The 27,964-nt window shown below is 46.6% G+C and overlaps 1 protein-coding gene and 1 long non-coding RNA gene across 4 annotated transcripts in view; one reads left to right on the top strand and one right to left on the bottom strand.

Moving 5' to 3' along the window:
• Positions 1-27,964, top strand: part of CASZ1 (castor zinc finger 1) — a 273,799-nt gene that overhangs the window by 16,185 nt on the left and 229,650 nt on the right. For 2 of the 3 annotated variants that reach the window (XM_051786182.1, XM_051786185.1), the window contains exon 2: positions 8,388-8,465. The gene's annotated coding sequence lies outside the window, so the exon portion shown is untranslated. Of the gene's footprint in view, positions 1-8,387; positions 8,466-27,964 lie in introns of those variants that run through there. The other variant, XM_051786189.1, reaches the window with a different exon arrangement.
• Positions 14,402-18,968, bottom strand: LOC127470589 (uncharacterized). Its single transcript, XR_007904334.1, has 3 exons — positions 18,878-18,968; positions 18,150-18,236; positions 14,402-14,531 (listed from the first exon to the last, which is right to left on the bottom strand). It is a non-coding gene; the product is annotated as an uncharacterized LOC127470589 (long non-coding RNA).

Raw genomic sequence — 27,964 nt, forward strand, 5'->3', positions numbered from 1 at the left:
CTGAAGAACGTTGCCAATCCATTAAGAGCCTGGCAGGCTGTACTGGGAAATGCTAGCATGGGCAGAGAAGAGAGAGGCAAGTCTGAGAAGAAGGAGGAAAGAAAGATTAATCTGAGCAGAAATTCTGCATCCAAAAGGATTTCCGGGGGTGGATTGTCTTCAGCTTGTACTCTGCAGAATGGTGTTCACTTTGCTGAAGGGCTTACCAAGACGACTTCCCAACAGAGGAGATTCCCTTAGGACTGCAGACCATTCCTGTACTGTGCAGTTTGCTTGGCATCCCTGGCTCTTGCTTGCCAAAACCTGGTATTTTAGAGACCTGAGAAAACTAGGAGTATGCTGGGCTGTGCTCTTCAGCAATCTGCTTCAAATATAATGCTTGAGTCTTCTTAAATACTGACTCTTTGGATATCTGGTGTTACTGAAGGCAGTATGGCTTTGGGTTGGGTTCAGTAAGTATTGGTTCCTGGTCATGGTCAGAAATCAAAGACAAAACTGAATGATGTTTCCCTTCCATCAGACTGTTTTTCTGTCCGTACCTGTCTGTACAGAGAGCAAGGACTAGGAAATCCTGCTGCCATGGTATCTGTTGCTGCCCCTTGTGGGCTTCTGACAATGGACTGGACCCAGAGATACCAAAATTGTTCTGTCTTCCTTAGGTGGTCTGCCACTTGCAGGTGTATGGCTCCCAGGCAGAAAGGATGAAAGGATAGCCCTTTCCATTGGGAGTGATGTTGGGATAGGGGTGTTTTATGCTAAAGAAGGGAAGTGGGGTGAGGGTCTCCTGTGGGCTCTATAGTGTTTCTAAACCAATGCTGGGCTCAAAGGAGGATGCACAGTACAGCAGGTGGAGGGCTCAGTCCAGGTTCCTGTCAATAGCAAATAAATCTTCAAAAGTCTTCTCACATTTGAAATTAATTGGTGGGGGAGGAAGAGCACTAGCTTTTAATATACATCACTTATCTGTAGATAGATCTGTGCAAGCCCCTCCTCTCTGTCCCCTTATGTCAAGGCTTTAGTCTGAATTATTCCCCTCCCCATTACCAAAAAGGCTGCTGTCTCCCACTGCTGAAATCTCTGCTCATTTAAGCAGGAGGGAGTGGTGGCTCCATCAAAAACCTACCAGGTGTCCAGAGGTGGCAGTGGTAATGGAGCAGCAATGTTGGAATTGAAAGGACAAGGAGTCTGTGAAGCAGGGGGATTGCTGCAGCACTGCCATTAACTGATCCTGGGTAAATGAGCAGCACCAGTGCCAAGCTTTCAAAAGCTGTCTTTCTCTTTTCTGGGGAAGTTCCAACCTGATTACCAAGTGCCCTGCTTGAGATACACCTTAGAAAGGAAGCATGAAAAATATAGAAGCATATTTTTTTTTGAGAGGACAAAGAGAGGTAATTTCTAGCCAGTTTTCTCATGTTTGCACCATTTTGAGTGAAAACAGCTCAAGGTACCTGCCCTATTGCACATTGGTTTTGGAAAGAGGCATGTTTCCATTCTCTTTACTGCCATTACACTTATGAAGGAGAGTGGGATATGCTTCTCCACCTGACCTACCAGCCAATGTGAGCACAGCTTACCACTGGACTCTCTTCATGGGAATACTGACTGGTGTTGCCTTCTGGGATCCCAGTGTGACTGACCCAGCAGGGCAGGAGTTGTGTGTTCTTGGTGCAGACTGATGTCTTTGGTTCCCTTCTGGCTGGGACCCCGGCTACACCCTGTGCTCGTGGGCTGCTCTCTTTTAGGCAGCTTCCCTTCGGAGCACCAAAGTGCCCCCACAAACCACGTGCCAGGAGCACTCCATTCAGGTTTGTCTGTCTTCAAATCCCAGTTTGCCTGGTCCCTGAAGCAGGAGAGCAATCAAAGCCACTGCAGTGCAATTTCCGACTGAGAATTTCCTTCCTATTTCTGAGCGAGTGTGTGTGTGTGTGTGTGTGTGTATTTACGTGTTTAAAAAAAAAAAACAAACCCCAAACATTTTGGTTTTGTGCACTAAGCACTTTTGAGGGCGATATGGGGCCCTGTAATACGGAGGTTTATAACCTCCTCAGCTAATGCTCTCTGACACTCTGTTTTGATATCATTACTACATTATACTCACAATTTTTGAGTGAAAAAATACAGTACTTAGAAAGTCGAAATTCATAAATAAATTCATGTCAAACCGCACTTAATATTGATTTTGTTAGTGTTCAGATTCAATAATAAGGTACTGCGTGCATGAATATTTAAATATAATCATCATTTCTGCATCTCCTAATGGCCTCTGCTCTTCTACACTCAATTTAAACACAATTTAAAAACTATAATGTATTGAAAAATACTAGGATTTAGCAATAAATCACCATTGGGATACTCCAAGCCTTTTATAGGATGGCTCAATATCTGCTTCTCAAGGGACAGCACAATTAGATTCATGTTTTTAAACTTCTCAATTATCCATATACCATAATTTTATGTGAAAGTTTGTTTCTCTTCCTCCCCCCTCCACCCCTGCTCCCCCTCCTCACCCCCCACCAGATACTCTCCCAGTAGGAAGCGGAGAAATCGCTAAGTGTTCTCTTAGCTGGGTTAGTATAGTAAAAAGGAGTCAAAGGTCACAGTCCTCAAACTGAATTAAATCCAGAGGCTGTCAGGGAAAGCAGAACGCTGACTCACTTAATCACATTATTTGGGGAAAAATCTAGGGGGAGGAAAGAGATAAAATGACTCAAAATGAACTCGCCAAGGAGGAAGCGGAGTTTTTATATTTATTTAAAAAGCAATATTCGTCTTTATCAAATAGACGCAGGGTGGTTCGATGAGGACGGGGCTGGCTGGACACTCGCGCAGTCGCAGGCGGCAGAGCCCTGGCAGGCAGTGCTCTCCCCAGCAGGACCAGGCAGGGCAGGATGCGGTGCCCTCGGCTCCTGCGGTGCCCTCGGCTCCTCCAGTGCCAGGCGGGGTTGGTTGGTGGTGGGGGGTGTCTCTGTAGTGCTGGTCGCTAACCCATCCGCACCCCACGCCCTCGGAGGTAGGTCATTATCCTTATCCTCACTTTGCACAGGGGGAAACTGAGGCACTGCTGCGTGAAATCCTTATGGCAGAGCCCCAGTGGCACAGCTGGGAGCTGCTCCTTGGGCTTCTAGTGCTGGACCCTGTGCCCAAGCTGTGTGGCCATTGTCTGCCTCCAGTGTCCTCGGAGCCTGTGATGGAGAGGGAGATAAACAAGCTCTAGGGTCAGAATCTAAACCAAGGGTGCTAACACCTCAGGAGAGCAGCAGGTCCCGATGGCGTGGGTGTGGGATTGGCTCTGCTGGTGCTGAGAGTGGCTCGCCAGTTCTGCTGAGCACGTTGCTATCAGATGTGAGGAAATGGTCAATAGACAAGAGAGGAGTGGAGGTGTGGTGTCTAGTGGAGGTGTGGTGTCTGATGGCCATGGCCATGTCACTGGGTGACGCTGGCAGTGTCACACAGTGCCCTTGCAACGCTCTATAAATGGCCATGTGGGGCTGGCTGTCACAATTGGCAAGGGATCAAAGCATGGCCTGGCACACCCTTGATGGTGGAGGGAGTGCAGAGGGTTGCTGAGATGCACAGGGGCTGCTCACCAAATATCCAGGACTCCTCCAGGCTACACTGTATCTGGCTGAGTTTTTGCTTATATTCTATATGTCACCTAAATTCATTAGAACTGTTTCCTGAAGAAGTTTACTGTCTTGCATCCGAACTAGTTTTTTATTTCATACATCTGGCAAAGCGTCAGCTTCTGCTGCCTCAGGGTCACAAGCAAAGCTGTGAAGTCCAACGAGTGGATAAAACAGACATGATCAACTGTAGAAAACTCACCAAGATGAGATGTAACCATTCTGTGTGCCGGGCCAGTGGAGTTTGAAGGTCTGTTCATTCATTTCTGTGGGAGGGGAAGACAGGCATTCCTTTCTGCACTGGGCAGGAACCACTGTCACCTCCAACAGTTCTAGAGCTCCCTTGTCTAGCTCTGGTGTTGGTCTGCAAAATATGTTTGTAATCCTGTTACCAAATATTGTCCACCTTGCATTTACTCAAGTGAGGATGAAGGGGTAGCAGATTTCTCTTTAAGAACCAGGGAAGGAAGACTATTGTGACTATTTTGAGTATTGTGACTATTCTGGAGTTTTAAGGATTTTTTTTTTTTTAGGTTGTTTCTGAGCTTCCCCAAAGTGTCAAAGAGTAGAAAAATCTTATCTGAAGGGAATGATGTGTATGGCAAATGCAGTTCTTCACATGGATTTCACCAGTTTTTAAGTGGATTCCTTCTTCAAGTATACAGAGGGACTGTTTTGGGAGTGGAGTATTGGCCCTGTTGGAGAACCACTGGTACACATCACTTCAGCTTGGTGGAAGCTGTTGGGAATGCCTCCATGAGTGGCAGATATGGACTTGCAGATGGAGGAGCAAATTCTCAAAGAGCCCCAGCAGCTCTCTGAGAGGCATGAGAGGAGGTGCTCAGGTACCCAGAAAAAGCTGGCAGCAAAAAGTACTGAAGCTCTTTCACAATTGCTCACTCCCAGGCTCTGCATAGCCACACGTGACACGGCAGCAGGAATTTCCTGTCCTGCCTAACGTGCTTGTCCCTTGCCATTAATTTTTCGGTGCCCACGAGATACCCGATGCCGCTCAGGTTGTAACCACCCCAGTTGTGTTTCCAGGACCGTGGTCCTGTCCCAGTAGATGGAGGGGGCGGGTGTAACCCCCAAGTCTTTGTTGTTCTAAGGACCGGCCCGCAATGGAGCGCCCGCGGGCTGCAGGTGGCGCTCTGGGGGCGCGGGGAGCCGCTGGAGCCCCCGAGGCGCGGGGGGTCCCGATGGAATCCACTCTGGAACCCCCTCCGGAACCCCCTCCGAGCGGGGTGTCCCGGCTGGGGCGGGGGGCATGGGTGTCTGGCTGGCATCCCCTCCATGTGCGCTGGGGTGGGGAGCCGCCTGGCACAGCCCCTCCGTGAGGGGTCAGCCCAGTGCTCGCGGGTACCAGCTGAGCATTGTTTCAAACAAGTGTGCTCGGTGAAAAGCCACTGGTATCCGCGGCCCGTCCCAACAGATGTCACCAACAGATCCGTATTGATTCCGAGGTTGGGCCCTTGGCAGTGGTGGAGGCAGATGGCACGTTGCTAATAAGCACTGAGTGCTGCTGGCAGAGCAGTGAGGAGAGGTTGGATCAGTGGGATAGCATAGTGGCACGGTGCCATGGGCAAGTGAGGGGCGTCTTTGACCATCTTTGTCCTCTCTGCGTTCATTCCTTTTTCTGGCTCTGTGAAGTCTAAAGTTCTTCACCCTGTCTGAACCTTTGCTTTTCTTTGGTTTTCTGCGATAATCCCACTCTCTTTTCTCCTATTTCTACCCCTTTTTTTTCTTATCTGATGCTCATGCCTTTGCCTGAAATGTTTTTTTATTACCAGTAGCATCCCTTTCATGTTTATACCTCACTGCATCATGTTGGGTAGGAGAGAGACTGAAGACTGAGGACATTCCTGCTGGCTGTTATAGAAGAGAGTGGGTATTACACCAGGCCTGAAAAAAGGCCTATGGATCACTTTGGATAAGCATCTTTGATTCCAAATGTGGTGACAGAGACTCATCACTGCTCAGCAGATTGAGGTTTTGGCTGTTATCAGACTGTTGCTTGTTATCAGCAGAGGAGACAGAACATGCAGCACCACCACACACGGGCTGACGCATGGACAGCAAGAGCAGGGAGCACGTGCACCCAAGCACATAAACACCTGAGCTCTGAGGAGTGCTGGTACATCTCTAGGTGCCTCTGTGCACTAGGAATTCTACTTATACATCAGGAGTACTCAGGAATGGTTCCTCATCTCCTAACTTCCCACAGTCAGGCACACCTGGATAAATGAAGTGGTCATTATTGTATGTATATAAGGTTTTTCTACTATTTGTTGTGTGGCAACTTGGATGCCACATTAGGCTGTGAAATACCCATTTTTTTGATGGCAAACCCCTGGAGGGTATAGCTAAGCCAAGGAGACATTCCAACATGGTTGCTTTGCTGCTGATATTTTTATTATTTCTATGGACTGGCTGCCAGACTACATTGTGCCTAAATTCCTCATATGAAGGGAGATCCCTTTCCCATTTCCTGCAGAAAGTGTCCCAAGCTCAGCATCTCCAGCTTCATTTAGTGGTGTCACATGTCACAAGACACCATCCTCAGTACCTGGGCTTGAGTTCTTTAACCAGCCCAGCAGCTGGAGGCCACTGTTAGAGCTCCCAGTGCTACCTGATGCCATTCTTCTTATTGATGTCTCTGAATTAAATCTGATGATTAGAGGAAATGTGACCAAAAAAACACACTGAAGTGTGAAGGGTTGGTCTCTCAGTCTTTCAGTGGTGATCCAGTAATTTTTATTTCAGTACTTAACGGTCAAGAACAGTTGTGAGTTCCCTTTCCTATGATAAGGGCTTTTGACTTCCACCTAAACTGCAGCTCTCTTTGTAATTGTAATTTCTGGACTAGGAAAATAGCTTGATTCTCTTTCAGAGCCCGGCTATGATAGCTGAAAATCTGGACTTGAGTGCAGCTCCAGGGAATCTGCTTGCAAAGGGGAGAAACCTTGAGTGCCTGTAGAAGCTGGCTCTGCATTTGCCCTCAAAGCTTGTATTTTCCAAAAAAGGAAAGGGCAAAAAAGCGTTGAACACTGATTCTTTGAAAGCTGTGAAACTTAGAACAGGTGTGAGCACAGGCAGCTGCCAGGGTGCTGTGTGCAGATATTCCTGCTAATGCCTCCTTAGAACTTAATCTCTGAAACCATCTGCTTATGGTGAGCACATGTCCCGGGGGAGGGGGGCAGGAGCAAATCCAGCAGCCCCGCAACTTCTTCCTCTGTAGCCTGAGTGAGAATTTTGAAAGCAAAGCAAGATTGAGTTGTGTGTCAAGAGACCTCATTCTCAGCTTTTATGAAGCAGGAAAACTCCCGTGTCAGTTCCCCAAGTTCAGGGTGGTTACTGATGAGTCTCAAATTGAGATCTGATTCATGACCACCCAAACAAAAACAACATGCAAGCCTGGGTTTGGAACTGTCAGCAGCAGAACTCTGTGTTCCCACAAGTACGTGGGGTCAATTTTTCTTACTTGAGGTCTCAGTCTGAACACGATCAGCTGAAAGCTCCAGCCTGTGCGTTCCTCTGCTTTTCCAGTCTGAAGTCACTGTGAAGTTGAGCAAGTCCTTTGGGTTGTCACCTCTAGTGCAGCTCTCCTGATTCTCTCCAATGAAGCCTCCAACACTTATCTCTGAGTAAATCCCTTCTCTTCCTCATGCCTTTCTTCTTCTCCTGTTTCTTTGGTGTCCTGACTTTGGAAGAGAGGGCCCCTGCTCCAGGGTGTCTGTTCCTTGTTCAGCACAGTGTATCAGAGGCTCAGAGATGTTACTGTGCTAATAAGTGAATCAAACCCACCTGCTGCTGCCTGCTGTGCTGCTTGCTTTTTACCTGAGTACACTTGTTTGCAGAGGCCAAATTGCTCTCAGCCACTGACCTGTTAATGAAAAGCTAGTTTATCAACTTTGGCAAAAGAAGAAAGTGATATTGGCCACTGCTGCCCTGTGACTGCCAGAAGCAGCACGGTGACAGGAATGGGTCATACTTCAGCCCAAGACTGAAGGGTCCCCAGCTTCAGAGAGACATTCAGGGCCTTCCCCTGCATTTGGTGCTGGCCATAAAAAATTGATCATCCTTTGTTACAGCTTCACTTCTGTCACTTTCCATCCCAGAGTCTGTTTTTTACAGAAAACAAGCTACATTCATCAAAAATGACAGAACACAGACTTAATGTAATCATGTATGGGAACATGAATTGCAAATGCAGAACACAAGCACTAAAATGTATTTTCCATTACTGCCACAAAATGAAATAATCATGAACATTTTCCCCAGGAATGAGAACACATGTGGAGTACACTGACACCTCAAAATCTGCTGCTGTGCCCCGGCCTCAGGTGCAGGTGGGCTTCGTGTGTCTCAGCAGGGCAGGGATCTGCCAGTATCAGAGGAGGTGGCTCTGTTATAATCCTCACCATGGAAACTTGTGTTGGTTATTAGTTACAGCAGCTTCTGCAGGCTCGTTTGGGTGACCTTCTGGTCATCTCTGGTTGTTAAAGATCTTGGGGTGCTCCTAAGCATAACTGAGCAGAGGTGCTGGAAATATAGACAATGCCATGTCGCTCCTTAATTCTAGATTCTACTTCTAACTGCTATTGGATCACTTGCTGAAAACCTCAAATAAGTCCTCTCACCCTACCTTCCTTTCATTCATAAGCTGTAAAAATATAGATATGCCTATTTAAAAATAAAATTTATTGATTGATTTAGAGTTGGTACAGGATGGCATGTTAACCCAGTTCTTCCTGTCCCTTGCAGATGCACTGGGCTGCAGCTTGGCCACGCTCTGAACATTTGCTGTACTGCACTCCAGATGTGGCTGCCTTTCACAGACAGGTAAGGTTATACCTGCCTTTATATCTGATTGGTTTATTTGCTTGTGACTTGATGTAGTATCAGAAATGTAAATGACTGAATCACCTCTGCTGATCAGGCTGTCAGGAGAGGCAATGAGGAGGGGTAATAGAACTGGGCATAGCCAATCTGTAAACTAAACAAAATGCAGGACTTGCTTGGTTATTTAGATTATATTAAACATATGCAAGTTTTCATCCAGCCTGTACTTGCCACAATTCTGCAAATACAAAGCCGCTAATGAGGGGTGTTGGAGCCTGCCCTGCTGAAGGATAGTTGGATATGGATCATGGTGATGTCTGGAAGGGAAACTACTGGTTTGATCAAAGCCTTGTACTCAGACAGCACTGAGTGCTGATGGAATGATAGAGAGAGAATAAGGCAGAAGGACAGGGGCTGGTTTACATCTCATCCAGCAGAAGCTGTTATGAGGGACTTATTGATCTCTGATTCAGCTCAGGCCGTGGGTTAAATGATGGGATATATTTGAAGAGACCAGTCTAACTGCACCCAACAGGAGGTGCTGGAGAGAACAGTGTGCTGTGCTGGGGTGGACTTTTTTCCCCCCAGAGAAGATATGACCCTGTCATAAAGGGAAGAGGGAGAGATTTTGTTCTAAATGAATTAAAACGATGTCTTTGCATGAGAGCAATTCAGATTATAAAAAATACATAAAACAAATAGACTCGGCAGCTGTAGAATCCAAGAGAAAATCTGGATTTGGAAGAGATTCTTAAGTTTTTTGTGACATGACAGTAAGAAAAAACATTTGGTCTTATGCATCTTTCCAGCTGTTTACACATAATCTGTGTCTTCTCTGACAAGTTTGCTTAAGGAACTTCACAGACATGTTCATATGGTCATATAAATGCAATTTCTCTCTCTCTATATATATGCACATATCTCCACATTCTTGTACATTTGACATACTTTATGTGCATGTACATCATCTTATCAAAATTAACTTCCTCTTTGAATTAATGTGCTTACATGCATATACATCAGCATGTCCCAAGGTGCATATATGCATCTTTGTTCATATTCCCCTGTATGCATGAGGTGATCAACATAGTCAAATTGAAAAATTAAGTTATTCCAAATCTGTGTTATTTCTCATTTTGTTCCCGGGGGGTGAATGGACCCGTTCCAAATGAAAGGTAATCTTGGGACCTGAAGTTTTACGTTTCAGCATATAATGTGGTTTTAACACTCTGTACCATCAAGTGTAAACTCTTCAGGGCAGTTTGTAGATTCCCTTCCGTGTTTATGCAACAAAGGCAACGTCAGATTGTTTAAGACTTTAGGTGCTAGGACAGTGCAAATAGTTAATAACAATGGTCAGATTCTGTGGGAAGATGAGATGAGCTGGGCAGGCAGGACCCTTAAAGAACATACAAAGCCATCCATATGAACTCTTGATGATTTGTCACTGTTTTTTCCACATGGTTGCAATACATTCCCTACAACTTTGAACACGTACCCATTTCAGTGTTGTCTTCGTGTAGCTCATAAAATCCAGCCCACGTGGGTTTCTCAGACTCGTCTGTAGAGCTAATGTACATATGTAGTAAAAAGCACAAACTTTCACAAACATCCACGTAACGCACCGAACGCGTCCCGATCCGTGCCCAGCGTATGTGGGTCACTGCAGAGCCGTGTCACACACACATTTACACAGCCCGGCGGACACGGTGTCATTCCTGCCTGCCTGCAGCCAGGAGCGTGTGCAGGGATTCCCGGGAGCAGGGAATGCCGCGGCCCGCGCAGGCAGGCAGCGTGTCCACACCTTCCAGAAGAGGGCACCTGTCTCCCGGCGCAGGCAGCGTTCCCGATCCAATGGCCCCCAGCCTCTCGCACCTGGGCACTCGCAGCTCGCCTGCCAATTTGAGGTTAAGAGTGCCAGCACAGAGTGAAATATTAAGGCAGCCGCTTGAAATTCAAAGTGTTTCTTTTAATTAATGGGTGGATGCCACAAGTTGATCCAATCCAGCTCTTAAATTAATCTTAATTACATGGATTTTGTAACTTTGGCATTAGCCAGCCACACAAAATATGTATTTCATAATCCTAGAAACGGGTGAAAAAGACTGCTGCTGAGCTGAGAAGTCAGCTGATGATGTTATCAGGCTCTGTGGCTGTGGGTGTAAGTGTCATTGGGGTGTGTCTGAGATCTTATCAGGAATACCAAATTAATTCACTCCTGCAAATATCAAAACAAGCTTTTTTACCGGCAAGTAGGCAATAGGCAAGAGATTCCTGAGCTGCTATCTCTGGAGTTTCTGTGCCATCCAGTGCTGATACAATAAAGAACTGAAGGATCAGGGAAGGAGAGCTGGTGATCTGTCCTGTTTGGTAATGAGTTTTGAGTGCATACCCAAAGAGTGCTACTCAAGCTCTTAGCTTGTTGATTTGGACTGGGGACCAGGAATTCTGCCTTCCTAGCTCTGCCATTGGCATGCTGTGTCAGCCTGGTCAAGGAGAGGGAAGCTTTCCATTCCTGAGCTTGTTTTCCCTCCCTGCATGTTTATTTGTTCAGACTTCCCTTTTTCTGGATGGGAGCTGCCTCTCAGCATGTGTCCATACGGCATTGTATGGCATCTAGGTGCTACTCTGCTGCAGATGATGATAATGGATAAATTGAATTATCTCAGGAGAATTGATACTTGTACTCTCTGTTAGGGATGAGCATCCAGGATCTCTCTGAGCATCCATCATGCCAACTTTAAATAGAAAACAGAGCTGGGAATAGATGGTCAGGGATATTCATAGGAAATGCAGACACACAATTTGCCTAACCAGTCACTGCATATTCCTTAAACAGGAAGCAGGGCCTTGGCTATCCCCGGGGATTGGCATTCCCTTGGGATTAATGTTGCTGCTCACTGGATTACACTCCTGCTTCTGCTGATGAAATGTGAAAAATGATGGATGAATCTGAGAGTAAACACAATTGCAAACTAGTATTTAGTCATCTTGCTCTAAACCTGAGTCAGGATGAGAGCAGAGCCCAGCATGACTGGTTGTGGGGTGGCAGAGTGCATCTGAGAGCCTTTTCTGTCACTGCTGCACACCCAGGGGGCAGGGGGAGCAGTGGGAAAGGCAGAGGATCTGTTTGTGTGTAAGCACAAGCTCCACAGGAGGAACCTTCTGCTGCACACAGGTGTGCACACAGGCACACCTGTACCTTCCATTCGTGCCTCCATAGGCGTCCTTGTCTTCTCCATTTCCTTTACAACACAGGCACCTGAAATCTTTGTAGAAATAATTTTTCTCTAGAATGGGCTTGTGAATGTTAATCTGACATCTGACCTGTGAGTTCTCTCAGTGCATGTCTGTGTGAAATGCTTTCTTTGAAGACAGTCCCTCCTTATTCTTACAAACTTCTTTTGTATTTGGCTGACTTTCTACTGCTGGTAGGACTCTTGGTTAGCAATTTTGCCTTTTCCTGAGGTTGCCTTACAGGACAAGGTTAGTTTGGATATCAGTTTGAAGGATTGTTTTTATAGTACTTTTAGAAACATAAATGAGAAAATGTTAAACATCATGTCAATTTGCCTAATTGATGGGAAACTTGATTGTGGCCAGGGAGGAGTGGATTTCCCTACTTCAGTCTTACGAATAATTTTCTCATCTGAAAAGAGAGAAAATCCTGTAAATCCTGGCAGCCAACACGATTTCCCTCACAGGTTGAGATTCCCCCAGAACACAGAGAAAAAACAAGGAAATTATGTGCCTTACTCCCTTGGAACACTTTGTAATGCTGAACCTGTGTATTTGATTTGTTCTGGTTGGAGCCAATGGAGCCTTCTGTGGACTCTAATTATTTTTACTCCAATTTTGTCAGATTTCTTGTGCTTTTTCTCCAAAGCACTTGTTTCTCAAGTAACAGCAACAGAATCTGGATTAGATAGACTGCTCCTGGAACTCTGTATAATTCTGTGCTCTTGAGATACTAGAACATGCTCACTTTTGCAATTTCTAATCTCCAAAGCTTGTTGGAGTTGGTGTGACTTGAATAGCAATGATACTGAACTTCCTCGGGTTTCAAATTTGAAAACCTTTAGATGCCTGAACTCATCCAGCAATGGGGAGGAAGCCAGCAGGCAAATGGAGAAACCTTTCCAGCTTTCAGTGTAGGTAGGAAACAGAATGAGTTAATGTTGGCCCAAAGGGCCACAATAAATAATGAGAGCTCTTCCAAGTATATCGGGGGAAAGAAATACGAGAGAGAAGGTAAGCCCATTAATAAATTAGGAGAGAGCTGGAATCAATGGTGATTCTAAAATGGCTGAGCTACTTAACTTTTTTTTTAATTGGTCTTTAAGAAGAAAAATATAGAAATGGAATATGGACCATTAGGAAGTAATGAGCATCTTGGCACCCTGGCTGTTGATGTAAAGCAGATAAGGGAACACTTGAAAGAATGGATAGCAACAAATCAGCAAGTCCAGCTGATGAGCATCCTGGGATGTTTGGCTGCTGAATTCACTGAACTGCTGGCAGGTGTTTTGAAAAGTTGTGGATTAAACAGGCAGGTCCTTCATGGTAAGTCCATATCAATAGCTCTGGAACAAAGACCAGCCCTACAAAGCTACTCCTGCACTTGATTCCTGCAATTACCACCTTACACAGCGGTTGTATTCTCTGTTTGAAGAGGTGCTAAGATGGGGTACATGAGTTTCAAGAAGCTTCAGTTCACAAATTGGCCAGACTGACAATCAGACTACGTAGCTCCTTTGCTTCACATCAGTAAAATTACCACTTTTGTCTTAGTAAACTTGCACAATTTGACTGGAGCTGATCCAATTGTGCCAGGGAAAACCCACCTAAGAAATTTACCTTCAGAACAGCCGACCAGCTGGATCCTTAGTTGCTGTCAGCTTTTTGCTGACTTCAATCTGCTTTGATTTTTCCTACAAATGATTTTTTTAATGTATTTGAACCAGCCTTGTGCTGCTGCTGAGGCTGACCTTAGTCTTTTGTACCTGCTGCTAAAGTTGCTCCTTTGAGGTGAAGTACAATAGCACAGGCTGAGCAGATCAGGGCACATTCTAGACTGTCAAAAGGACAGGCAGTGCTCAGGCACTTTTTGGGATGGAAAATCTTACTGGTGCTCTCCTCAGCCTAGAACTACCTCGGTTCTTTCTTTATCAACAGAAAGAACTATGAAGCAGATTAGGAAACACTTACACAGATGAATAATGTACTTAAGGTCTTATTAATGCCTTTCTTTGAAGTTTACTGAATAAACCATTCAGCAACACAGAGCTTCCCCAGATGATATTGTTTCAGGTGAATAAATTTGTTTCTCACATTTTCTTAACAATTGAAGTAGTTTACAGGCTTTTGCCTTAAGTTATCTTCGCAGGTTAAAAGAACAGAGCTGGATTTTATCCTGTGGTAAGACCTGTTCCCTTTCTAATTCTCCTCCAAAGGGACTCTTCCCAGGTGGTTGTATGGTTTTACAGAATTCCGAGATAGCCCTTGCTCAGGCAAGATGTATCTGAGAGTGCAGCTGCAGCCTGGAGCTTGTTAGGAGCTGCTGGTCACTGACCCCCGGGATCAATGAATGCCCAGCCAGCACGACTTGCTAACTGCATCCTCCCCTCTGCCAGCTCTGACACGGGCAGGGACAGCCCCCGAGAGATGCAGTGCAGGATAACTCGCCCCAGGTGTTTGATACCTGATTGTGTAGAGACTTTTCCATTTGCAAATAATGTATGGAATACATTAGCACGGAAGCTGAGATTCTCCAGCAGTTACATTTCAATTGTCTGTCTGTCTTTCTAATTTCTCTTCCTACGCACCTTCTTTATAACCCCCAGTGATACAGAAAGCTTAGACTTAAATGATTTCAGTGGATGAGAGGCAGGAGGTGGGGAAGGAACTAATATGAAAATTACTTTAATTTAACAGTCTGTCACTCACACTAGCCCAAAGGAGCTCTAAGACCATTATCAGTGACCCTTGTAGCCACCCTGCTCTCTTTTCCTCAAACATAAACTCGAACTGTTATACACACTTACAGGTGACAGCACACTTTCTTCCCTACCTGCATGATAAGAGGTAAAATAAGGAAACGTTTGGTGTTGGAAATCAGGAATGCTATCCATATGAAGTCTGAACTTATACTTGCACAGTAAGTGCTGAGAGGACTTGATAGCACTGGTGAAGTCCAGGTATAGTTTCCATTCAAAACAGGAGTCCCAGAGGAAAAAATCATCTGTGTTAGTGGCCACCGAGGAAGCAGTTCTGGCCTTTCATTATTTATTAATATATCTCTTGTGATAATGCCCAGGGACCCAAGCACTGGTGTGTGAGAGAAGGCTCTGAGCAGGGTTGAACAGGGACACTCAGCTGTCTCATCTCTGCAGTAATGGAGCCCTGGTTCGAGACTAAGGCTCCAAGATCCCAGTAATGAATGTAATTAGTTCTAATAATGGGTGAGGTGATACTGGCAAATGAGAGACGGGAGGGCTCTGTCGGGTTCTTAGGGCCCTGTTCTTGTTTATGCAAAGGTCCTTTTACACCAGCCTGGCAGTGCAAAGAGGTCTGAAAGATGAAGTGAAGAGTTAGGAGGTTACCCTGTGGGTCTCTGGCTGGAACATCCATCTCTGCTCATCTGACAGAGCTGGAGGGGATCAAATACCGAGCAAATGCAGTGGACTAAAATCTCCACCGGTGTAAATCAGTATCACACCTTTGATTGCAGGGAAGCTATGCTGATCAAGGCCAGCTGAGGACTTGATCCAGGGAATAAATGATTTTTGCCCTTAGTCTGTAAGTCCAAAGTCAAGTCCTTCACATGACATGTCCCATTCAGTGTAAGAGAAGGTCATATTTTGCCTCCTCCTCTCCACCTGGGCTGTCCGCTCTCCTCTGGATAAACAGTATTTCCCCATTGCATTCCCAGTCCCTCACGCTTCACCAGAATTAAATTCATCATTCATTTTTTATGGTTTATACATAGCAGTAATTTATGTTTTCAAATATATTGAGGTCACACTTTAGCAGAAAAAGAGTGTTTCACATTTAAATTGAAGGCATGTTCGTTCCATTAAACAGAGATGTTTTGGATAATTTTAAAAGGCTAAAAGTAGTAGAAAGTAACATTAAAATAAAATTTGAGAGATGTAATTACACCTAATCGTACCATAAAATAATCAATACTGCATTACATTATTTCTGACTTCCCCAGTTATAGCCTTTTTTTGTTAAGCTTTTGAATATTGATGAGGTCAGTGGGGTCACAGTCGACTCTCTGAGGTCTAATGGAGGTGGAATTAAGGTGATGTCCTCTCCTATAATATCTGCACGAGGAGGTGAGCTCTATACTTTCTCAAACTGGGGAGATAACATGGCATCAGAAGCCAATACCTTGGCAACATTTCTTGAGCTGAGATTAGGCTGTCAGTAAGTGCTGACTGGGAAGCTGCAGTGCTGCCTCCCCATCGCAGACCCACTCAATTACACACGCCAGGATGCAGAGGAAATGATGTTCACATCAACAGAGATCATTAACAGCTGGAGACCAGTGTGTGTGAGGTGACAAGAACCAGTTCCTTCCAGTTCAGCCAGGGCTTTCTCTGTTCACTGTGGGAGACTGAAAAGGGGCTTTGTTGCGGCTGTTTGCTCCCTCCTTCTCTGCCCCTTTAGTCACAGCCCTGCACCTGACACATCCCTCTGGTAAAACAGCCCCCTCTGACCAGGCTGCAAAGCACTGACCCTTCAGCAGCCCTGGTGTGTGGACATGCCATGCAGCAGCACGAGCTGGGCAGCTGCTGGGATGCACTGCAGGTGTCCAGGGGGGCTCCTTGTTTCCCTGTGTGTCCCAGAGGGTACAGGTCTGACTGCATCTGGGGGAATGGGGCTCTGCCACCCTCCAGCTCTCGCCTGGAGAGGATCTGCTTTTGGCTTGGTCTGTGCTGTTCTTCATTTATGGATCTTGGAGCCATCAGTGGATTAACATTTGGGAGTTCTTTATTGTGTAAAGAAAGAAATTACCTGCCTGGAGACAGTGAGCTGTATTTTCTCTTGGTTCAGTGTGTGCCCCCTACTCTCTTTGGACTAGGATAGTCTTCAGCATTTAAAATAAGATGTGAAATACCAGGTGGCCCATGTTCTGCACCCAAATGTCTCATAATGTATTGGTTTGTGCCTTCCTGCAAATAGCTTAGGATTTAACCTCGGGAAAGGGCTGGAATCTGAAGAGACGTTCACGAATAACCTTTGGATTTTTATTTTGTCTTCTGTGCCTCTGTTTCTCCATCCATACAATGAATATAAGGGGTTTTTATTGAGGTCTGTTTTGCATAATGGAGGTAAAAAAAGGTTTCTACGCTTTTGATAAACCCTTTGAAAAAGGCAAGTAAATGTAATTTTTCTGAGTTCTGATAATAATTATCAAGAAGGATGGAATTTTAAAACAGAACCAAATGGAGCAGTACCACTGCATTATCCCTTTCACATTGCCACAGCATCCTCAGATTACAGCACTCATAACAAAAGGGAAGATGACGAGCAGAGCCCTATCATTACCATTAATAATAAAAATGATATAATGTATTTTTAAAACTTTCCTTAATGCAACACCAGCCCAGTCATCCCAACACACAGATTATCACATCTTCCCAAATATGTATATAAATACACAGCTGAAAGTGTCAGCAGGGGGAACATGCAAAATACAATTCAGATGCTGAATCTCCCCATCAGCTGCATTTCTCCAGAGGGACCAGTCCCCTCCAGAGGGGCCAGTCCCCTCCCACGCCCCTTTGCACACAGGGCCAGCCACTCCCCAGGCTTGCTGGCTGCCTATTGAGCTATTCCTTCCCTTGCACCCAGTGCTGTCCCTGGGGTCTGTCTAAGTGTGTGCCCCCCACCCTCATCAATCCTGCTGTGCCAATTGCTGGGGTATTTTCCTGGTGCCTATTCCCACATACACCAAACTCTTTGCTTTCCCCTTCTCCCACCCCCTTCCATTTACTCCACTCACCCCATTTTGTTCCTGCTCTGAAATCCAATTGTTAAAGCTGGTGGTAAAGGTGGATATTTGCCCCAAAGCAAACTGAGAGTGGCCCTCCCTCTGCAGACACGAGACAGCCCCGCTCTCCTGATTAGCCTGAATTGCTTTCAATTGACTAACATAACAAGCTGCTGCTGCTTTTTCTTTTTTTCTAAATTTGAAAATGGAAGGGACACTATTAGGAAATTTACATTTGCGAATATGATATTTAATTAGCAATATTAATAAATTAATAGAAGTAAAGAACCTTGTTGAGACTCCAGATTAATAAAACATGCTCTAGCTGAGTAAATGAGGTGAGCCAGGCATGTGATGCCCATAGAGGATACAGGGGAACTCTCACTCCCCAAATACCCCTTCAAAGAAAGAATGGGGGGCAATAGTGAATGGGGGCAAGGCCTTTTCTATCTTACAGTACCACTCACACATTAGCCCTTTCCCTGTCCTGCTACAATACTTCCACAGGAAATTAAGCACAGCTTTTCTGCCTGCCTTCTCTTTGCCCTGCCAAGAGGCTGAATGAGTCAGTGGAGGGGAGTGAAGGAGAACCAGTGCTTGGAGCTGAAAGGTAACAGCAAGGCCAGTGCAGGGCAAATGCCTGGAAATGTTTAGTCACATCCATAGAAAGCAATAAAGGAGACTCAGAGCATTTCCTGATGTGACCACAGAGTGTCCAGCTTGGTGTCTCCAGGGCACTTGGAGGGTTTTGCCTCAGAGGGACTCTCAGTCTGTGGCACACAGAGCAGGAGGTGATGCCTCAGCACAGGCTCAGGAAGGGAGGCAGTGCAGCAGTGTCAGTGTGGGCTCAGCTGAGAAGAATGACCACATTAAGCAAAGGTCTGGCACAGCATGAGATAAACTGCTGTGAGGTTCACAGGGGTCAGACCCAGCCAGGTGTCCCAGGCTTCATGTGCATCTGTCACTGCTTTGAGTCTTGGGGGCCAACCCAAACTGGGACTCGTCCTCTCTCACTCACTGACCCACCAGTCTGCAGGGCCCTCCAGCATATGCTGTAATTTAGGCATTCCCAATTTGGGGGCAATGTTTCTGTGCCTCATCTGTCCTTGAAAAGCTTCTCAGAAGAATGTGGTACAGTCTTTTTTCCATGCTGCTTCATTAGTGTGGGCAGTGGTTCAGAGGAGACTGGGACATCAGGGATCTAGTCAAACAAGAGACTGCAGTGCCAGGTGACTTCAGTGACTTCATCTGTCACTAGGTCTGGGACAGAAGGGAAGAATGGGGTTCTCTGTAGTCTAGAGGTGTATGTGGAGAATCCTTCGCAGCGTGATGGCAGAGAATCATCAACTGCATGGACTTAGCTGGTGAAATACTACTGTGTCTGTGTACAACAACTGGTACAGCCTCTTACCCTGACCCCTGGCTCAGGAGGGAAGGCAAAGGATAAGCAGGGCCCTTGGGAACCAAGCTGGCAGTCAGAGCAGCAGCTCTGCTGGGGCCTGTGTGACATTCACACACATCACTGTGAAGTCACGCTCTCCTGCAGAGCATGGGAGAGGTGATTATTTATTAATGCACCGAGCACTGTCCCCATGCATCACTCTGCCTTGCTCTGCTGCAGCCTCAGCACTGAAGCACTGGGACACCACAGACCTGTGGCTCTCCCTGTGCACACCAAGGGGAGATGTCTCAGTGCCTGGGAGGGACTCCAGAGATGGGCAGTGATGCTGGAGGAGGAGAAGGCAAACACGTTAATTGTCTGAAATGATGTTGAGGGGTTTGTAATGCTTTCTGCATGCTTGGCTCTCTCAGATCAGCTCTAGACTCAAAACCAACCAGCCTGATGCTCCGTGTGCCTGCCCCAAGAGCACAGGGTGCTTTTCAGCTCTGACACGAGTGCTTTGTGGGCAAATCTCTCTGTCTCCATGTTCTCCTCTACATATTTGAAATTGTATAACATGTGGGACATTCACGGTTCATCCTGCAGTGTCATTCCCTCATTGCAAAGTGTGTGGAAAACTCTACCAAGTGTAGGCTCTCACTCCAGAAGAAGCACTTCTCTTTGGTGTGAGGTATGAGAAGGATAGGCAGGGCACAATCAGTTTCCTTCTAAAATCACAAAAAGGAGGGTAAGGAGAGGGATGTGAAGACCTTGCCTGATCCCACAGTGGCTCAGCTGCGCTACTCCTGTCTCCAGGGATGGCTTGTCCACACTTTGTGGTTTGTTCTGTGCTCCTGCTGCCGACACCTCCACTAATTGTGGGAAAGTTTGCCATTAGAATGGCATGTACACAGGCCTCCTGGGAGAGGTGGAGTTCCAGGAACAATTAGGAAATGGCATAGATGCTTGGGGACTCTGGCTTGCAGTGCCACCCTTGGTAGAGCGACAAGTATATTGTAGGTGTGGCAGAAGAAGAAAAAAGAGAAAAATTGGCTTGGGTGGGGTGCAGGGAGTAGAGACGGGTGAGAAAGGCATGAGCTCATAGATGTAGGCAGGAATGGAGCTCAGCAGCATATGGATGTGAAATATGCCCTGGGATCATCTTGGGATAAAGGAGAAGTCCTAGTGTAGGCAGTCATTACTCTTGGAGATGTGGGCCCTGATGATGCCCTCTGAAGCTTAGCCCCGAGGTGGGGCTGCCTTTGATGGCAGCGAGCACCTCCACAGGCTGCGGGGCCGTGCCTGCAGCGAGCGAGGGCAGCTGCCTGGGAACCACCTCCTGCCTCGCCCTGCACCCTGGGTGCCCTGGCTGTGGATGGGAGGGTGCCTTGCTGAGGCTCTGCATGGTCAGCTGTGTGGTCTGCAGGGGCAAGGATAGGGCTGCAGAAAAGCTTCCAGACCAATGGCTTTTTTTGTTACTATAGGCCACTTTTTGCCAACATCTTGTAGCCCTTGGATCTCAAGATATGGAGACACAAGGCCTTTGTAAAACGTCCTCTACAGTGTTCGGTCTTGCCTTTCCTCTCTCCTTCTCGTCCATGGCTCATGAAACACTAGGATAATTCAAAAGCGAATTTGAAATATCTGGACTGAGTGTTCAGGGCCCATTCCTGTGCCTGGCAAGAATCCTGAGAAAGAAATCCCGATCCCTTCATGCTGCCCCAGGCATTGCTGCTTATCGCCCTCTGTGTGGGCCTGACGCATCCCAGAAAAGTGGGCATGCACCACCTAAGCTCCCACAGACATGCTGCTCTGCCACTGCATCTCCTTCCTGACCTGCTCTTCCTGTCCTGGCTCTTTCCTGAGCTCAGGTTGCCAGACAGGGTGCTGCTTTTCTGGAGCATAGGCCATTCCAATGCTATCTTCCTCTGTGGCCCAGACCCAATTTCACTCATGTGAAAGATTTTCCACCACTACCCTGTCTAATCCCCTGCTTCTGGTGACAGACACTCAGGGAAAGCTTGAAGGAGTGTCTGGGTTCATTCACCAGCTGGAGCTCTGTCCTGGTACTTGGAACTGATGCCCATGTAAATGGCAAGAGAGGAAATCGTAGGCAGAGGACAGACAGTGAGGAGGGTGTTTCCTTGTGCAGTACTTGAAGGACTGGGGACACGATCATCACATCCCTGAGTGTGACTCTTGAGGCCCTGGCACTCCAAGGGTCACCTCAGTTTGTCCTGTGAGTGGTTTGAGGCTGGGCAGAGTCCCCCCGAAGGCCTGTGCTCTCAGTGCTGCTGTGCAGCTGGGGGGGTTATGGCACCATGGACTGTCCTCCCGAGGGTGTGGTCCCCACAGAGAACACCTCCCAGCAGTCTTATGTATTGCATTGGTGTATTGGGAGAACAGCAGGAAAAGAACTAATTCCTGGCTTTTTATGCCTGGAGGAAGCACTGTGGTCACCTGCCCTGAGCACTGGGATTTGCAAGGTGCAGCAAGGCAGACCAGCTGCAGGGAATTAATTTCTCCTGTTCCAGGCGCTCTCCAAAGTCTGAATCTGTGAATAAACGTCAGGCTGGGGAGGGTGCATTTTTGGAGAAAGCTCTGAGGCTGATGTAGCTGGAGATCCACAGACCTGTAGGATTATCAGTGGGAAAACCTGTACAGTGCGTGTTCAGTCCTTGAACAGGTGGTGAATTCTGTACAAAACTTGCGTTTGGCCGTTGTAACTTTTCACGTGCGTGTGTGGGGCTGACTCGTCCGAGTACTTTCCTCTATACAAGGACTTCGGATGGGGGTCTCTCCTGTGCTCCGCAGACCCCTCGCAGAGCCCCCCAGGCTGCGGGGCCCGGCCGGGCCGGCGGGCAGCAGGGGGCGCGCGGGGCACGCCGGAGCCGCGGGCTCGGCTCGGGTGGGCTCGGCTCGGCTGGGCTCGGCTCGGCTCGGCTCGGCTGGGCTCGGCTCGGCTCGGCTCGGCTGGGCTCGGCTCGGCTCGGCTGGGCTCGGCTCGGCTCGGCTCGGCTCGGCTCGGCTCGGCTCGGCTCGGCTCGGCTCGGCTGGGCTCGGCTCGGCTGGGCTGGGCTCGGCTCGGCTCGACTCGCCTGGGCTCGGCTGGGCTCGGCTCGGCTCGGCCGTCGGGCTCCTGTGCTGCCAGGCAGCGCCGGCACCCGGCGTCACAATATTTTGGCAGTGTGAGCGAGCGCGGAGGCTGCTCAGCCGCGCAAGGGCTGAGCGGGGCTCAGCGCCGCACAAAGCCGGGTTTTGTCGCTCCCGGCTCCTCCGGCACACGCCGCCCGGCCGCCTCCCGCCGTGCCCGGCCGCAGCCCCGGCCCCCGGCTCGCCCCGCTGCACGGTGCTGCAGGGACCGGAGCTGCTGCTCCTGCCCCCGAGGTTTCTGCAAAGCCCGGTTATATAAAGTTTAATTATAATACTTGGCTCTCGTGTAACGCTTTCTATCTGCAGATCTCAAAGTGCTTTCTAAGCATTAAACAAGCCTCACAATGCCCTCTCCCGTCTTCATGTGGGAGGGTTTGCTACACCCTTTCTTTATTTATTTTAAATGCTGTCAGGAGAAACTAAGGTGCAGAGATGGGAAAAGGCTTGCTCAAGATCATCCAGCAGGTCAGTGGCAGAGCTGGATGCAGAACTGAGGTGTCTCCTTGACTCATTCCCATCTTTAATTCCCTGGGAATGCTGCCTTCCTCTGGGAGCAGCTGTGCCTGGAATCACCTGGGTTTTGGGATCTGACTGGCCTCTGTGCTGATCTGCAGTGAAATGCCTCAGAGACCTACACACAGTTCACAGCAGGGTTGTTCTCCTTTTGGGAACTGTTCCCCCATCCCCGCTCAGAAAGTTTGGGCCCAAGCCTACCCACTGCATGCAGTGGCTTTTTTTGACTTAATTTTATGAACTGCCAGGGAGGAAGGAGCTCAAGGTCTCACTATCAGCAGCTCTGTAGCCAATTTGGCTGTGGTGCATTTGTACCTCAGAAGGGACCATTCCCTGGCATCTCCTTCCCCATCCCCCTCCATGAAAGGTCAAGGAAATGAATGGGACAGCGAGATGTGCAAGCCTGTAAATATTTAGCAAGCCACTCGCTTTTACATTGCAGATTTTGCTCTGTGGGCATGGCTGTTAATATCAGTGAGACATTAGCTCCAACAGCCCCCGTCACACTGTTAACACTGAGAGTGCTCCGTCAAAGCGGCTTTGCCGTGAATTACGGGGCTCCAGCTCCAGCTTTATTAGCCTGGAGTTTGTACAGCAGCAACGCCAGCCCCGGACCCACGGCGAGGAGAAAAAACCCTGGTAGCAAATTAAAAGGAAAGAGTGTTGCCTGCAAAAGTGATACTGCCCTGCCAGGAGCTGGGGCAGAGAGCACCTTTATCTTACCTGGGCAGACCTTGCCTCAACAGACTGCTGAAAGTAGCCCTGATCTGTTCTGTCTTTACCAGAAACCACCTTACATGAAAGTGCTTTAGGGGGTGGAGGGGCAGGAGCATTTCCTTAGGCTCTTTGACTGTGTTTGCAGAGATTTTTTTGGTCTCGGAGTAGGGATGGTGGATTTTTGGTGCTGGGGGAACCTCCCATCCCCAGCTCCCCCCGGCTGCCGCCGATCTGCGGTTCCGTGTTGGACTCAGGGTCACAATTTGACTCAGATTTCGTTTCATTTGCACAAAGACTCATTGACGCCCGGGCCTAATGAACATCAATATTCTTAATGACAAGGAAAAGATCTGTTTTATGGGACTCCAGACAGGCAGCGTCTCCGTGCTCCTTCTGCAGAATCACAGGGAAATAGCCCCGATCTCGCACGCCTTTGGGCTGCCAGCACTGCAAAGTTCAAACCCCAACCTCAGAGGAAGCTCTCCAGATAAGAGCATCTTTCTTGGGAACCTCTGTCAAAGTTTCACAGAATTAAGTGCTGTGCTGCCTTCTCAACCTGGCTTCTGTGTTTCCAATAAGCAATCCAATTACACACATTCTTTCTTTAGAGTAGTGATGATACTGTTGATTTTCGTGCCAAAAGATTCAGAGTAACACGATGGGAATCTTTGTCCGTTGGTGATATTTTTTTTTTTCCCCAAAACCTAAAAATTCAAAGAGAATTATCCTGGAAAAAAAAAAAAAAGATTGCTGCAACTGAAACTCGAGACTGAGTGGGTTGCATTTGTCAGCTTCGCTTGCACTTCTGTTTTGGTTTTGGGGGGTTAGGTTATGGGATTTTTTCCATATAATTTTGCATTTCTACCCTCAGCCTTTTGCATCTTTGGCTACCAGATGTGTCCCACATTGAAGAATTATTTCTCCTCCCTAGAGTGAAATAAATGCAATCAATATGAGTATTGCTCTCAGGGCCTTGAAATATTACATTAATGTTCCATGTGGTGACATTTTAGCTGGAATTTTCAAATACATTATGATGGTTCAAATTAATATTTATCAGATCAGCTTTTATATTTTGCAAAAGAGAGAGAGGGAGAGAGAGAGAGTAAGCATTATTAAAATACAAAATGCAGATGAATTCCAAAATCGATGGTCCATTTTACCAGCACTTTCAAGGGGCTGTGTTTTGCTTTCTGGTTTTGTTTTTAAATTTATTAGTTTTACAGGCAAATCTATTTATCTTCCTTCATTTTTTTTCACCCATTCAGGGTTTTTCAGTTGTTTCTTTCTTTCACTCTTCTTTATTATCCCAAAATGTAAATTATGACGTTAGCTGGGTTTTTTTCTTTTTTTTCTTTTCAGTGATTAAATCTGCTACATGACATCTTTGTCCTTTCTATAAATTAAATCATCTTTGCTTTCCACCTTTAGCCACTGCCAGCAGCAATACTCTGATTGCCAGCAATAAAAGTCCTCACTTTACGGTCTTTATTTCCTACACAAAGCAAACCCCCCCTCCTTCTTTCCCTGTGCTTATGGTGCCTTTTTTTTAATTTTTTTTTTTTTTTTTATTTTGCTAAGGGGGTGGTGGGACTAACTCCTCTTTTCAATGTTTCTCCATAAACAAGGAATTTGCAGTGAGAGATTGGAGAGGAAAAAAATCTAAACCACATTCCACTTTATTTCAGTCATTCCTAAACAGATTGTTCTATGAGGTGGAAAATCCAGGCAGATTAATGGTGTCATTTGTTTTGCTTTTTTTATATTTCTGTCTTTCCCCCCCTGCCCCCCTCCCACCACTTGGGTTTGGTGAAAGTGTTTGAAAAGTACCTTTTTTAGACTAAATGCAGCTTTAAAGATTTGTGGATTATCAGCTGAATTTATTTTGGTGAAACAATGCTGCTTGCAGAACAACCCTCCTTTCCCCCCACATGGAAAATTGTAGGAACTGTCTGGGATCTTACAGCATTTCCTTAAAAGCTTTTGCAATTCCTAGAGGAGAATTTTTGGAAGGGTTAATATTCCGGTTTAGAACTGAGCAATACTTCCAAACTTTTCCCACTTCCCAGCTTTTTTCCTGTCTCTGCAATAGTTTTACTGTAAGAACACTTCACAGGCTTGTGACATACAGGCAGCCACGGGAAAAAACCTGTGTGTGTGTGTGTGTGTGCACATGTGTGTGTGTACATCATATATATATATGTATATGTAAACATGTTATATTGGCTTACACACGAGCACTGGCGTGCTCTCCCTCTCTGTCTCCGGGTGTAGAGATGCACATACTCCAGGCTGCCCTTCCTATTTTCCTTCAATGCTGATCTGGGCAAAAGAACGACAGGAAACTTAAAAAAGAAAAGGAGGAGGAATCGATTGTTCGACCCGCACTTGAACTCTCCTGAAAGAGATAAAGCAGAATTTTCAATAGGTCCCCTGCCCTTTTCACCAGGAGGGAAAGAGGAGAAGAAAAACAAGAGATATTTATATGACAGCAGCTGCTGAAAATAGCATTTCAGAGCAATAAAAAAAAAAAAGGCAAAAGAGATTCAATGGTAAAAAAAAAAACCAAAACCCACAACAACAGAGAAACTCTTTTTCTTGTGCTCCCCAACAGGCGCATGAGCGGCTCATCCTGGAAATGCATGCATGCCTCCTATAGATCTGTTTGAAATTATAGTTGTCATTGAGAGTGAATTTATGCTTCTATTGATCTGCAAAAGGAAAATATTAAATGGTTTGGTTTTGATCTTTAGCTGACCTTGGGGTCAAGGGTAGCCTAAGATTAGTATTCATAGAATTCATCACCAAATTGTACTCTGCATCTACTTTATGCAAACATAGGGAAAACATCGAAAGATAAATACAAAGCAAAATGGCAAACAATTTCACCAGCACCCACCCCATCAAAGAAACAACCCTCAGACAATAAAAGCAGGGAGATACATACATGCACAGATCCAGGTAACTGCACACGGCATAGGCAGGGAAACGGGAAGGAAACACGGGGAAGCACAGAGACAGAGCCAGGGAATTACACACCCGGGAAAAGACACACGACTCGGAACAAATATCAATGCACAACTGTACTGAAACATGCCTGCATGAGCACCTCAACACAAGTGCAAGGGAACACACAGGCAGCAAAACAAATACAGAAAGGACACTTCTTATAGATATATATTCACACACACATACCAGGAAAAAAGGTGCACTCCTGTGGTGAAAAGGAAAGGAGAAGAATGTGTTCATACATTCTCACACAAAGCCAAAACCAAGGAGCAAGCACAAATGCAGTTAAACAGGTGCACATACTGATCTGTGCTGACAAACACAGGGATACACAGTTGTAAACATGGCACGGCACACACACAAATGCAGGCACTTGCACGAGGCATCGTGGATCTCCCTCCTCGGTGAGTGCAACACGAAGTTAGTGAAATGACAGAGAAAGAAACGTAGCCAGGTACGAGTAAAACATGCTTGCCAAAGTCCTCCACTCAGGCAGCCCGGTGCAGAAATTCAGGGCAGAGTGCTGATAAGAGCAGCACAGCAATTTCCCTCCCTGACGGACATTCAAAGGCACCGGGGGTCTGTTTACTCACAAGGAGAGTGAAGTCTACTCACAGGCATTAACAGTGCAGAAACACTCCTGCTTGAGCATAAGTGTCATTTGTGCTCAAAGGATGTATCTAGTGAGAAATGAAAGCAAAGTCAAAGAGCAGAAGGCCCCGTTCCTGATCATGGAGTCATCCCAGAGACGGAGGAAAACATCTGTAACCATTAGACTAAAACACAACCCCACAGCAGCTCTGTTGGGCACCACAGGCTGCTCACCAGCACCCTGGGGAACATAAGAAAAAGAAACTTGGTACTTCCCAGGCAGACTCAGCAAATTCTCAGATAGGCAAGCAGGGTAAAAGATGGTTTCTAAGCTATTTCCAAGACTATATCCCGTGTAGTCTGGCAGCTGATGGCCAACGTAGCCCCTTTGCACTTAGGCTCTGCTTCTGTGAGTGCACACATGCCAGAAAGTAAGGAGCACTTGTAAATGGGCAAAATTTGGTGGTGCAAAACAAAAGCGTTGATATTTATATTTTTATGATCTGTTTTCCCCCAAACACAACTTTTTTGAGTAAAGCAAAAGTTAAAAATTTTATTAAAAAAAAAATAATTCCTTTTGGTGTACAAAACAGCAACCTGAACATTCATCAAAAATATAACCATATTTAATTTTTGTTGCTTTGTTTATTTTCCCTAGTATGTTAAGATTCATATTTTACTATAAAAGGCTCGACCAACTCTGAGGCCCACCATGCTTTGTACCATAGAATTGCCTTGCTAGAAACAGTCCTTGTCCTGAAGAGCTTGTACTGCAGGTGGAGGAGCAGGAAAAGGAAGCAGGAGTACTTCTCATTTACTAGTGAAGCCCTGAGGAAGTGACTTGCCCAGGCTAGCCAGAGAGACTTGGCACAGTCTGGAGCTGGAGCTGCATCTCCTGATTCACAGGTCATTGCTACAGAAATGAGATCATCCTCCTTTCCTCATTTAAATATCCCTTAGCGTGGGCTACTAGTCAGTTAGTATTTGTATGATCCAGTCATGAGACCCAATGAAGACAGCACAGAGCATGAACTTGTGGATAGGAAGGGCTGCTTGGGGTGGATCAGTGTCCCTGTGCTGTGAGAGCCTCTCAGCCCTCACCTCACTCACCTGACCTGGGAACACACTGGCCCT

Source organism: Manacus candei, unplaced genomic scaffold (assembly GCF_025592945.1).
Source record: "Manacus candei isolate 608988 ecotype Guabito, Panama unplaced genomic scaffold, ASM2559294v1 h1tg000022l, whole genome shotgun sequence".
Classification (NCBI taxonomy): domain Eukaryota; kingdom Metazoa; phylum Chordata; class Aves; order Passeriformes; family Pipridae; genus Manacus; species Manacus candei.